At 43.5% G+C, this 13,648-nt stretch overlaps 1 protein-coding gene across 11 annotated transcripts in view; it reads left to right on the top strand.

Moving 5' to 3' along the window:
- The window catches only part of rap1gapa (RAP1 GTPase activating protein a), a 150,180-nt gene that overhangs the window by 86,150 nt on the left and 50,382 nt on the right, over nt 1-13,648 (top strand). The gene's annotated exons all lie outside the window — the stretch shown is intronic.

Below are 13,648 nucleotides of genomic sequence, written 5' to 3'. Positions count from 1 at the left end.
GCAATGGGGAAGCTGTCAGTGATATTATTGGAATGCAAAGAGTGAAAAGAGCTGAGCTCCATGGTGATTAAAAGAGGATACAATCTCTCTCATATTGGATTGGTTTCATAAGGTCCTTCCAACTTTGGAAGAGGCTTATGCGACGTGACTTGATCTGAGTAGCGCACAGAGACTCGGAAGAGAGGAGGATTAGGGGATCATTTGGATACAGTGTTCTACATTTCTCATGATGTTGATGCAGTTCATACCATCTGTAGACTCCTGTGATAAGTAATATAACTTCAGGCCGAAGATTTGGGGCACTTTCTTACACCAGCCAGTCAGTTCACAGGTATTTGGCCATACCCTTTTAGAGGTCACATGCAATATTTCATTTACATTCGACATAGCTTCTATGCCTTGCAGCTATAGTTGTGGAAACTATCCTAAGTATAGTCATGTGTAGCAAGCAAGATAAAAGTACTTATGGTTTACCAAGTCCATAGATGTTTTTTAAACAGGCTCTCAACAGTTTGCATTTTGCACCCAATCCTTTTCGGGCCTGAAGCAAGAACTATAATTTTCCTGTTATTGTCATTGCGGGCAAGAAAAGCTGCAAAAATACTTCAAACTAACAATTTTACATACAGGTAAGATACGTACAAAACATTAGACTTCTGCACACGCACACCTCTACGTAATGTGGAGTGGAAGTATGCGTACCCTACTTCAGTTTCAGTTCAGTTTCAGTTTATTTCGAACATTCATACGATACAATGTAACGCATCACACATTTCCAGTTGTGTCATTACAGCACGTTCGAAAAGGAGTAGGAAGAAGCAGAGCTTATTTAATTCTACCCCTTTTCATACCATAGCAATTTTATCCAATTTCCTTGTTCTCTGTAACAGAACAGTGACCAAATAAATAATAAATAAATAATATACCATAGTAGGCAAACACATAAATAATCTTTGTCTCAATAAAAAAAAAAAAAAAGGTTTCAAGATGTTCACCATAATTGTTCTTCTGTGTACTTTGTGAACACTTGTAGTTTGAACAGTCTCTTAAACTGAATCATATTGGTGCTTTGTTTGATTTCTTTGGTTAATCCATTCCATAATTTAATTCTACATACGGATATGCTAAATGTAAGAGCATACAAATGTTTTAAATTAGATTTTCCTCTTAGGTTATATTTCTCCTCTTTTGTTGAGAAGAATTGTTGTACATTCTTGGGTAGCAGGTTAGAGTTTGCTTTGTACATATATTTAGCTGTTTGCAAATGCACCAAATCATTGAATTTCAATAATTGTGATTATTAAATAAAGGGTTTGTATGTTCTCTATATCCAACATTATGTATTATTCTAATTGATCTTTTTTGTAACACCGTTAGTGAATAAAGCGCACATTTGTAGTTATTTCCCCATATTTCTACACATTAACTCAGATATGGTAACACTAGCGAGCAGTAAAGAATATAAAGTAATTTTTGGTCTAGAACATGTTTTGCTTTATTCATTATTGACGTGTTTCTTGCTACTTTATGTTGTATGTTTTTTTCATCAGATTTCCAATTCATTTTATCGTCTATCACGGTGACAGAGGTTAGAGAAATGGAGTCATGGTGAGCTGCCTTGATGTGCGTTCTAAAAAAAAGTAGTCCCCCGGAGGCACAAGACATTGATACAACATTGAATATACATTCATGTCCTTTAAAGGCCTAATGAAACCCACTACTACCGACCACGGAGTCTGATAGTTTATATATCAATGATGAAATCTTAACATTGCAACACATGCCAATACGGCCGGGTTAACTTATAAAGTGCAATTTTAAATTTCCCGGGAAACTTCCGGTTGAAAACGTCTATGTATGATGACGTTTGCGTGTGACGTCAATGGTTGAAGCGGAGGTATTGGGACACATTGTATCCCAATACAAACAGCTCTGTTTTCATCGCAAAATTCCACAGTATTCTGGACATCTGTGTTGGTGAATCTTTTGCAATTTGTTTAATGAACAATGGAGACTGCAAAGAAGAAAGCTGTAGGTGGGATCGGTGTATTAGCGGCTGGCTGCAGCAACACAACCAGGAGGACTTTGAGTTGGATAGCAGACGCGCTATCCGACGCTAGCCGCCGACCGCATCGATGATCGGGTGAAGTCCTTCGTCGTGCCGTCGATCGCTGGAACACAGGTGAGCACGGGTGTTGATGAGCAGATGAGGGCTGGCGTAGGTGGATAGCTAATGTTTTTAGCATAACTCTGTCGAGGTCCCGTAGCTAAGTTAGCTTCAATGGCGTCGTTAGCAACAGCATTGTTAGGCTTCGCCAGGCGGTACAGCATTAACCGTATGGTTACAGGTCCAGAGTTTGGTAGTATTGTTGATCTTCTGTCTATCCTTCCAGTCAGGGGCTTATTTGTTTTGTTTCTATCTGCATTTAAGCACGATGCTATCACGTTAGCTCCATAGCTAAAGTGCTTCGCCGATGTATTGTCGTGGAGATAAAAGTCACTGTGAATGTCCATTTCGCGTTCTCGACTCTCATTTTCAAGGGGATATAGTATCCGAGGTGGTTTAAAACACAAATCCGTGATCCACAATAGAAAAAGGAGAAAGTGTGGAATCCAATGAGCCCTTGTACCTAAGTTACGGTCAGAGCAAAAAAAGATACGTCCTGCACTGCACTCTAGTCCTTCACTCTCACGTTCCTCATCCACGAATCTTTCATCCTCGCTCAAATTAATGGGTTAATCGTCGCTTTCTCGGTCCGAATCGCTCTCGCTGCTGGTGTAAACAATGGGAAAATGTGAGGAGCCCTTCAACCTGCGACGTCACGCTACTTCCGGTACAGGCAAGGCTTTTTTTATCAGCGACCAAAAGTTGCGAACTTTATCGTCGATGTTCTCTACTAAATCCTTTCAGCAAAAATATGGCAATATCGCGAAATGATCAAGTATGACACATAGAATGGATCTGCTATCCCCGTTTAAATAAGAACATTTCATTTCAGTAGGCCTTTAAAACTGACTTTGAAACAATGTTGCAAAATAGTTGTATTTGTAAATTGAGACAACATTGATATTCAACGTTGGATCCACGTTGTTGTTTGGGAAATGACCAAATTTCAATGGTCAAAACAACGTCAGAACCCAACAATGATTTAACGTTGTCAAAAAGCATGTTGTTTCAACGTTATGTTTGAGTTGCTCAACGTCAGGATTGAATTCAATAAGTTCTCATTGTTGTTTTAATGTTTTGTGCCTGCAGGGTTGGCTATCAAGGTGCACATTTTAATTATTTATTTAGAGCAACAAATGAATAGGTCATACATCAGCCTTTGGAATGCAATGTTAACCACACAGGGAACATTAGATTTGCTGAAATGGCTCCCTCAGAGAAAACATGCAGTACAGATTGCATTCAGAATGATTGTACCAACTCATGTTTTGTTCATTTTTTAATTCATGCTTTGCTTGTTGTTTGGCATCAATCATTTTTGTGTGACTGAATTTGTGTTCTCCTTCACCTGGAACCAGTATAACAAAAACACCAAAAACTATCATAGTGAAGGGAACGGCATGGATGAATGGGTGGTGGTAATTTTGAATTGATGGTAAAGGTTAGATTGATGTTGGATGGATGCTGGGTGAATAGTGGAATAGTGGATGATGGCGAGTACAGTTATCCCTCGCCACATCGCGCTTAAAACAATTGCGGCTTCACAACATTGCATTTTTTTTTATTTGTTGCATTTTTTAAATTTTTGCCTAAATTAAGCATCATAAAAGTGGCTAAATGGTCTCAAAATATTATTATGCTCAGCCTCAGGTAGCATGACTATATTGGATTAAAAAAGTTTAGCTCTGACTAAAGGATGTTATTTCAGGTCTAGAGGGCTGTCATAATGTTAAATAAAAAGTATTTAGAAGGTCATAAACTTGTTTTTCATGCTTAAAACTATGAAAATATTAAATTTATAACTAATATTTCCTACTTTGTAGAAATTATTTTATTGCGGTCATATCGGGAACCAATTAAAGGGGCTTGCTCATTTAAAATTTTCTAAGAAAAACATATCACTAGAACACCATTGGTTAGCTTGTGTAACAATTACCATAATTGTCTATATATTTCACAATTACCAAATTAATGTAAGAACAATTTTTTACTGACCCGGATAAGATAATTGCTGTTTACGGCAGTCACTTGCCCTGTCTCGTCCACACGTACGCGCACACAAAAGCAGTCCAGGAGAAGTAACAATCAATTTGCAGTCATGTTGTTGTTATGATAGAATACTTTCGTTGACAGCTATCCATCCATCCATCCATCCATCCATCCATCCATCTTATTCCGCTTATCCGAGGTCGGGTCGCGGGGGCAGCAGCCTAAGCAGGGAAACCCAGACTTCCCTCTCCCCAGCCACTTCGTCCAGCTCTTCCCGGGGGATCCCGAGGCGTACCCAGGCCAGCCGGGAGACATAGTCTTCCCAACGTGTCCTGGGTCTTCCCCGTGGCCTCCTACCAGTCGGACGTGCCCTAAACAGGCGTTCGGGTGGCATCCTGACCAGATGCCCGAACCACCTCAACTGGCTCCTCTCGAAGTGGAGGAGCAGCGGCTTTACTTTGAGCTCCCCCCGGATGGCAGAGCTTCTCACCCTATCTCTAAGGGAGAGCCCCGCAACCCCGGCGGAAGAAACTCATTTCGGCCGCTTGTACCCGTGATCTTGTCCTTTCGGTCATAACCCAAAACTCATGACCATAGGTGAGGATGGGAACGTAGATCGACCGGTAAATTGAGAGCTTTGCCTTCCGGCTCAGCTCCTTCTTCACCACAACGGATCGATACAGCGTCCGCATTACTGAAGACTCCGCACCGATCCGCCTGTCGATCTCACGATCCACTCTTCCCCCACTCGTGAACAAGACTCCAAGGTACTTGAACTCCTCCACTTGGGGTAGGGTCTCCTCCGCAACCCGGAGATGGCACTCCACCCTTTTCCGGGCAAGAACCATGGACTCGGACTTGGAGGTGCTGATTCTCATCCCAGTCGCTTCACACTCAGCTGCGAACCGATCCAGCGAGAGCTGAAGATCCTGGCCAGATGAAGCCATCAGGACCACATCATCTGCAAAAAGCAGAGACCTAATCCTGCAGCCACCAAACCAGATCCCCTCAACGCCTTGACTGCGCCTAGAAATTCTGTCCATAAAAGTTATGAACAGAATCGGTGACAAAGGGCAGCCTTGGCGGAGTCCAACCCTCACTGGAAACGTGTCCGACTTACTGCCGGCAATGCGGACCAAACTCTGGCACTGATCATACAGGGAGCGGACCGCCACAATCCGACAGTCCGATACCCCATACTCTCTGAGCACTCCCCACAGGACTTCCCGAGGGACACGGTCGAATGCCTTCTCCAAGTCCACAAAACACATATAGACTGGTTGGGCAAACTCCCATGCACCCTCAAGGACCCTGCCGAGAGTATAGAGCTGGTCCACAGTTCCACGACCAGGACGAAAACCACACTGTTCCTCCTGAATCCGTGGTTCGACTATCCGGCGTAGCCTCCTCTCCAGCACACCCGAATAGACCTTACCGGGAAGGCTGAGGAGTGTGATCCACGATAGTTAGAACACACCCTCCGGTTCCCCTTCTTAAAGAGAGGAACCACCACCCCGGTCTGCCAATCCAGAGGTACCGCCCCCGATGTCCACGCGATGCTGCAGAGTCTTGTCAACCAAGACAGCCCCACAGCATCCAGAGCCTTAAGGAACTCCGGGCGGATCTCTTCCACCCCGGGGCCTTGCCACCGAGGAGCTTTTTAACTACCTCAGCAACCTCAGCCCCAGAAATAGGAGAGCCCACCACAGATTCCCCAGGCACTGCTTCCTTATAGGAAGACGTGTTGGTGGGATTGAGGAGGTCTTCGAAGTATTCCCTCCACCGATCCACAACATCCGCAGTCGAGGTCAGCAGAACACCATCCTCACCATACACGGTGTTGATAGTGCACTGCTTCCCCTTCCTGAGGCGGCGGATGGTGGTCCAGAATCGCTTCGAAGCCGTCCGGAAGTCGTTTTCCATGGCTTCCCCGAACTCCTCCCATGTCCGAGTTTTTGCCTCCGCGACCGCTGAAGCCGCACACCGCTTGGCCTGTCGGTACTTGTCCGCTGCCTCAGGAGTCCTATGAGCCAAAAGAACCCGATAGGACTCCTTCTTCAGCTTGACGGCATCCCTCACCGCCGGTGTCCACCAACGGGTTCTAGGATTACCGCCACGACAGGCACCAACTACCTTGCGGCCACAGCTCCAATCAGCCGCCTCGACAATAGAGGCGCGGAACATGGTCCATTCGGACTCAATGTCCAGCACCTCCCTCGTGACATGTTCAAAGTTCTTCCGGAGGTGAGAATTGAAACTCTCTCTGACAGGAGACTCTGCCAGACGTTCCCAGCAAACCCTCACAATGCGTTTGGGCCTGCGAGGTCTGTCCGGCATCCTCCCCCACCATCGCAGCCAACTCACCACCAGGTGGTGATCGGTAGAAAGCTCCGCCCCTCTCTTCACCCGAGTGTCCAAAACATGAGGCCGCAAATCCGACGACACAACTACAAAGTCGATCATGGAACTGCGGCCTAGGGTGTCCTGGTGCCAAGTGCACATATGGACACCCTTATGTTTGAACATGGTGTTCGTTATGGACAATCCGTGACGGGCACAAAAGTCCAATAACAAAACACCGCTCGGGTTCAGATCCGGGCGGCCATTCTTCCCAATCACGCCTCTCCAGGTTTCACTGTCGCTGCCAACATGAGCGTTGAAGTCCCCCAGTAGAACGAGGGAATCCCAGGGGGAGCACTCTTAAGTACTCCCTCGAGTGAATCCAAAAAGGGTGGGTACTCTGAGCTGCGGTTTTGCGCGTAAGCGCAAACCACAGTCAGGACCCGTTCCCCCACCCGAAGGCGGAGGGAAGCTACCCTCTCGTCCACCGGGTTGAACTCCAACATGCAGGCTCTGAGTCGGGGGGCAACAAGAATTGCCACCCCAGCCCGTCGCCTCTCACTGCCGGCAACGCCAGAGTGGAAGAGAGTCCAGCCCCTCTCGAGAGAACTGGTTCCAGAGCCCTTGCTGTGCGTCGAAGTGAATCCGACTATGTCTAGCCGGAACTTCTCCACCTCGCGCACTAGCTCAGGCTCCTCCCCCCCCCCCCCAGCGAGGTGACGTTCCACGTCCCAAGAGCTAGCTTCTGTAGCCGAGGATCGGACCGCCAAGTGCCCTGCCTTCAGCCGCCGCCCAGCTCACTTCGCACCCGACCTCTATGACCCCTGCTATGGGTGGTGAGCCCATTGGAGGGGGGACCCACGTTGCCTCTTCGGGCTGTGCCCGGCCGGGCCCCATGGGGACAGGCCCGGCCACCAGGCGCTCGCCATCGTGCCCCACCTCCGGGCCTGGCTCCAGAGGAGGGCCCCGGTGACGCGGGTCCGGGCGAGGGAAATCTGGGTTCCTTGTTTTTATCTTTCATTGAGGTCTTCGAGCTGCTCTTTGTCTGATCCCTCACCTAGGACCAGTTTGCCTTGGGAGACCCTACGAGGGGGCATAAAGCCCCCGGACAACATAGCTCCTAGGATCATTGGGACACGCAAACTCCTCTACCACGGTAAGGTGGCAGCTCAGAGACGCTAGCTATCCAAATCGCTCTTATTAGCCAACAACACCAACACCCATACATACATACGTAGTTACATAATTATGTCCCAGAAGCCGTCGGAGGGCGCGATGGACTGTGTAAAATACTTTTGAAGGTTAGCGCCCTCTGTACATTTGTTGTTTGGGAAATGACCACATTTAAATGGTCAAATCAACGTCAGAACCCAACAATGATTTAACGTTGTCAAAAAGCATGTTGTTTCAACGTTATGTTTGAGTTGCTCAATGTCAGGACCGAATTCAATAAGTTCTCAATGTTGTTTTAATGTCTTGTGCCTGCTGGGTTGGCTATCAAGGTGCACATTTTAATTTTTAGCGAGCATGTTATCAGGATTTTTTTAATCAAACCTCTCAGATTCAAATAAGAGTAGTAAAACCCTTTTAATTAAAAGGTGGGTACTAAGGTGACTGTCCTTGAAGTCAAAACATTGATGAAGTTACACCAAAAATTAATTACTTTATCCCCAGAAAGATATTTCAAAAACATTATACGTGAAATTAATACCATGGAATTGTTACAGACAATTATTATTCTTTGGAACAATCCATCCATTTTCCTTCCTGGGAGACATAATCTCTCCAAAGTGTCCTGAGTCTTCCCCATGGTTTCCTACCGATCGGACGTGCCCTAAACACCTCCCCAGGGAGGTGTCCGGGGGCCATTCTGCCCAAATGCCCAACCATCTCATCTGGCTCCTCTTGATGTGGAAAAGCAGCAGCTTTATTCTGAGCTCGTCATGACAAAGCCTCTCACCCTATCTCTAAGGCAGAGGCCCGCCACCCAACGGAGGAAACTTAATTCGGCCGCTTTTCCCAATTATCTTGTCTTTTCAGTCACATCCCAAAGCTCATGACCGTAGGTGAAGATAGGAACTTAGATCAACCGGTAAATTGAGAGCTTTCCCTTCCGGCTCAGCTCCTTTTTCGCCAAGATAGCCCAATGCACGGTCCGCATCACTGCAGATGCTGCACCAATCTGCCTGTCAAAGGAGTAGGATCTTGTCTCCAACCCGGAGACTCAGGCTTTGTCTACACTAAGCCGGATAACCCCTTAAACAAATAATTATTTAGCCTAAGCCCCGTTTCAGCCACACTAAATAAGCGTTTAATGTCCCCCTCCTCGGACAATTTTTTACATGGGTAAGTGCGCCGTGTATTTCTTGAATCTCCAGCTCTTGGCTTTGTATGGACTCATTGATCGTTTACAAACTGAGTTTGGAGAGAAAGTGACGCCAAAAAGGAACACACGGGAAGTGACAGTCACAGCCAGTTTCATAATTAAGCAGTTTCGTAACTCGGAGCTAACCACTGGAAATATGAAGGCGAGTCATCCAGACATGCCTGTGTTTCTCCTTCCGTCTGTACAGACGCTTGTGGAAATCACACATGAATACCTTACGAGAAAGCGATTGCAGCTATTTCAGATACAACACTTCTCAGACGGCAAGAGAACTTTCCAATGTCAGCTGTGATGCTACTTAGCGAAAAACTTTGTCCATTTGTCGAAGGAGAGTCAACCAGAATGCGAGCTGCCGTGGATGTGATAAAAAAAGGTAGCGTGTGCTTTATATTACCTGGCCGTCGAGGGATGACTACGGAAAACAGCGAATGCTTTTGGACCGGCAAAGCAGACTGTATCAGTTATTGTCCGCCATGTATGTCGCAGACTCATCGTCTAGGTCCAGAGTATATAAAGTCACCAAAAAGGAATGGACAATGAAGGTGAAGGCAAAAGAGTGAGGAGGGTCCTGACCAGATATCTAGATCCCCAGTTTGATTGATGTCAAATGTTCTTTATCACATAGTTTACGCGTCTAGTAAAGATTTGATTAATTTATGATGGCGCAGGTGTGACTCACTACAATAGGGCCCCACAGCACATTGGATTCCAGTTAATTGAAATACCACAACACTGGATATTGTTCAGATAAATTCAAATTTAAGAACTTGCATATAAAGCAACACTGGAGATGACTATGACGTGCGCATTTTCCACGCATGCGTACTAGGTCGCGTTGCGCCGGCGGACGGAGGGAGGAGGGGGTCTTAAACGGTGGCATTGTTGTGTGTGGACACGGATAATGCTAGGTGGGATTTACCCTGGATAACCTTATCCGGCTTAGTGTAAACGGGGCCTCAGAAGAGTGAGAAAACAAAATATAACAACTGGACATCACAGTTATCATTAAAAGCTCAGTGTTAAAAATATATGTTTTATTATTAAACACATTAACATGTGGTAATCAACTTTACCACATGAATGAACACAAAAGTACCAAAAATTGGTACATTACTAGGGATGCCGAAAAACATAGATTCAAATCCGAATTGCGATTTTTCTAATGCCGATTCTAAATCTATTAAAAATGTTCAAGAATCTATCTTTAAAAAGACATGTTTGTAATTAGTTGGTGGTGGAACATAAACAACATTAGTCTTCTGCTGTGCTTGATTGCTAGTAACTGTTTAATTCACATTTGACTTATTGTCCTAAATGCCATGTGTTCCTGCCCAACAATAGAGGATATTTTGTTTTTAAAATAATATTGTTTCTCAGTTGTTTCGCAGTTAGCCTGTATATGCATTCATGTAGTAGAGAAGGCTTATTACAATCCATTAGTTCACTTTGGCAAAATGTTTTACCAATGATGCTGCCCTCAGACAACTTAATTAAAGGTGCCATCTGCTTAAATTAGTGTTACATTGAACTATTTGACCATGGCCATTCCTACATATACCTGTATACTTGATGAGAATGTGAAAGGGCAGCATGATCAAGTGATGCACTGTAACATCGCTTTAATCAGAGCCTGCAGAAAACCAGGGCAATCTGCAATTAACCTCAGTGAGCCTTATGGTTGCTGCTTTTTTCAAGCTACATTGTTGTACAGAGGCTGTCGTTATGCACACTTCCTGGTGATAAACTCATTACAAGCAAAGCGTGCATATGTGTCAAAAAAAGATTATTGTCAGCACCTGCATGCTGAACCAAACAGGTTAAAAAAAAATAGTGTGACGACAATGGTGATGCACTGTTCAAGGACAATAGATTCTCTCTGTAATTTTACATGGAACGTTATCCAAAAAGCCAATTGGAGTGACAGTGCATGACTAGATGGACCTCAAAGAACATTTAATGAAAACATTCGAGCACAGTTGGAGGACAGTATAGGTGTCATGCATGTTTAATTTGCTCCTTGTCATATTGATAATCCTATTAGTGTCCCATAATGATGGCTCCCTTACACCTGCACTGACTGTGCCTTTTCATGCTTCCTATCTTCTGGTCACGTCTGAACCAGGGATTAGTTTTTTCACTTGAGTTTGGACGTTTCAAATTTAAATTCCAGGGGCAGATTTAGCATTGAAGAAGATCCCTGGTTTAGCCCAAATGAGTGATGGCTTTCATTAGCATTTGCAAATAAATGTTAAATAGGTCATACTTGTACAGCGCTTTTCTACCTTCAAGGTACTCAAAGCGCTTTTGACACTATTTCCACATTCACACATTCATACACACATTCACACAGTCACACTGTGATGGCGGGAGCTGCCATGCAAGGCCCTAACCACGACCCATCAGGAGCAAGGGTGAAGTGTCTTGCTCAAGGACACAACGGATGTAACTATATGGCGGAAGCTGGGGATCGAACCAGGAACCCTCAAGTTGCTGGCACGGCCGCTCTACCTCCCGATCCAAGCCTTTTGCTTTTAAAAAATATATAATAGTAATAATAATACTTTTTTAAATAATGTGGCATCTCAACTTTAAAAATCAAATCACTAAATTACACTTACAGTACATATTAATATGTTATAATGAAGCAAAACTATTGTCCAGCCTTGTTTGAAATCTTCCCATAATTTTGACAGAAGTTTTTAACTTAATTTTAGTCAGTCTTTTTTTTAATAAAATGTCTTTTAGTTTATTTATTATTTATTTATTTGTCTTTATTTATTATTTTAGTCAGTTATAATAATTTAGTTTAAGTCTAGTTTTAGTCAACAAAATTACACAACATTTTAGTCAGCTAAAATTAAAGTGACTTTAGTCGATTAAAATATAGAGTACAAAAGATAAGGCCTCTTTAAAAAAAAATTGAAAATGCCTTTATTCAGACTACTTGCATAGTAGCATGACTTATGGTCAGGAATGATGTATGATGCATACATCGGTCAATGCCAATAAATATTTTTCAGGTACTTTTTCTTTTTTTATGCTTTTTTAATGTTTTTTTTTGCTTTGGCAAAGCAGGGATATATGTGTGTGTTGTGAGATGGAGTTACGATGCATGCCTTCATCATAATTTGTTTATTGAAGCAAGAGAAGCCGAAGCAGCAAATACACAAAAAAAAAGTGTCCTCATCACTTTCTCCCAGATGTACACATAGTACGATATGGAACATGTAAAAGCCACACATCATTGTTTTCGTGGTGAGAAATTCAACTTCCTCATCTCACAGAGAAAAGCATCTGATTGGCTGCCGGACCCTCTTTAATATGCGCGCTGTTAAAGAGCTGGGATTAGATATCCCAATTTGTGCCTCAAGATTAAATGAAATATGATTGGATTTCTTTCTGTCAACATTTTCGTCTCATTTTTATTAGTCGACAAAAATGTCGGCTAAATTTGTTATCGTCTTGGTCAATATGCATTTTGTTTTAAATCGTTATCGTCTTATTTTCAACATGGGAAATTAGGTCGTTAACCATAACTAAGACGGAAATTATTAGTCAACAGATGTAGAAGGTATAAAGATTGTTAAGGAGCAAGATTAGTTTTTTTCTATCATGCATTTACAAGCATTTACAGTTGTACAATGTATTTTTTGTGCTAAATGACAACATTACGAATGAAGGTAATTATTGTTGGATTTCCCCCCTCTTCGCATACTATTTGAGGATCAATCCAGTACACGCAGCTCTTAATGGCAGAGTCAAAAACCGCTACACCATACAACCACTTTCATATATTGTTGTAATGTTGATGGAGCATAATGGTTTAAATGTACTAAGTTTGTTGTTACATTTCACAGAAGGCGCCCTGTTACATATTCATTGACAATTACTAAGCTATTTTTAGGCTTTCAAGATTTTTCCGAGCTGGTGTGGTAAAATAATAACAATGGCTATGACAGTGTTAAAGTTAAAGTTAAAGTACCAATGATAGTCACACACACAATAGGTGTGGTGAAATTTGTCCTCTCGGAGGTGAGGGGAGCAGTGGGCAGCAGCAGTGGGCAGCAGCAGTAACCGCGCCCGGGAGTCATTTTTGGTGATTTAACCCCCAATTCCAACCCTTGATGCTGAGTGCCAAGCAGGGAGGTAATGGGTCCCATTTTTATAGTCTTTGGTATGACTCGGCCGGGGTTTGAACTCACAACCTACCGATCTCAGGGCGGACACTCTAACCACTAGGCCACTGAGTAGGTTGTTGGCATTGTTCATACGACCACCCTTAGTGTGACATGTATGGCTGTTGAGTCAGTATGCGCCTTCATTCGCTCGTGTGCAGTATGTTCAAAGTCAAAATGACTGTGGTACAATGGGTATAATGAAATCTTGGTTAGACTTTATTAATCACAGACTATGTGTTTTATGACATTTTTATTATGTAAAACAGACCAAACTTACCACAAAATTAATAACAAGATTTAATGTTGCCGTCAATCCCACGTGGTTGCTCGGCATTGTCCGTGGGTTCTCGGGCCCTGAAGCACCCACAGAATCGGCGCCTATGGGTGTGACCGATACTCAGTGTTGGGTTAGTTACTGAAAACCAGTAACTAGTTACAGTTACTAGTTACTTTATTTCAAAAGTAACTCAGTTACTAACTCAGTTACTTACACCAAAAATTAAAATGCGTTACTGTGAAAAGTAACTATTTAGTTACTTATTTTTTTCTTATTTTTTTTTTTAAGGCTCCCATTAATGCCCTTTTAGC

The sequence above is a fragment of the Entelurus aequoreus genome, linkage group LG07 (assembly GCF_033978785.1).
Source record: "Entelurus aequoreus isolate RoL-2023_Sb linkage group LG07, RoL_Eaeq_v1.1, whole genome shotgun sequence".
NCBI lineage: Eukaryota > Metazoa > Chordata > Actinopteri > Syngnathiformes > Syngnathidae > Entelurus > Entelurus aequoreus.
Note: the sequence above shows the minus strand (reverse complement) of the source record. Positions and strands in the feature narration are given on the sequence as shown.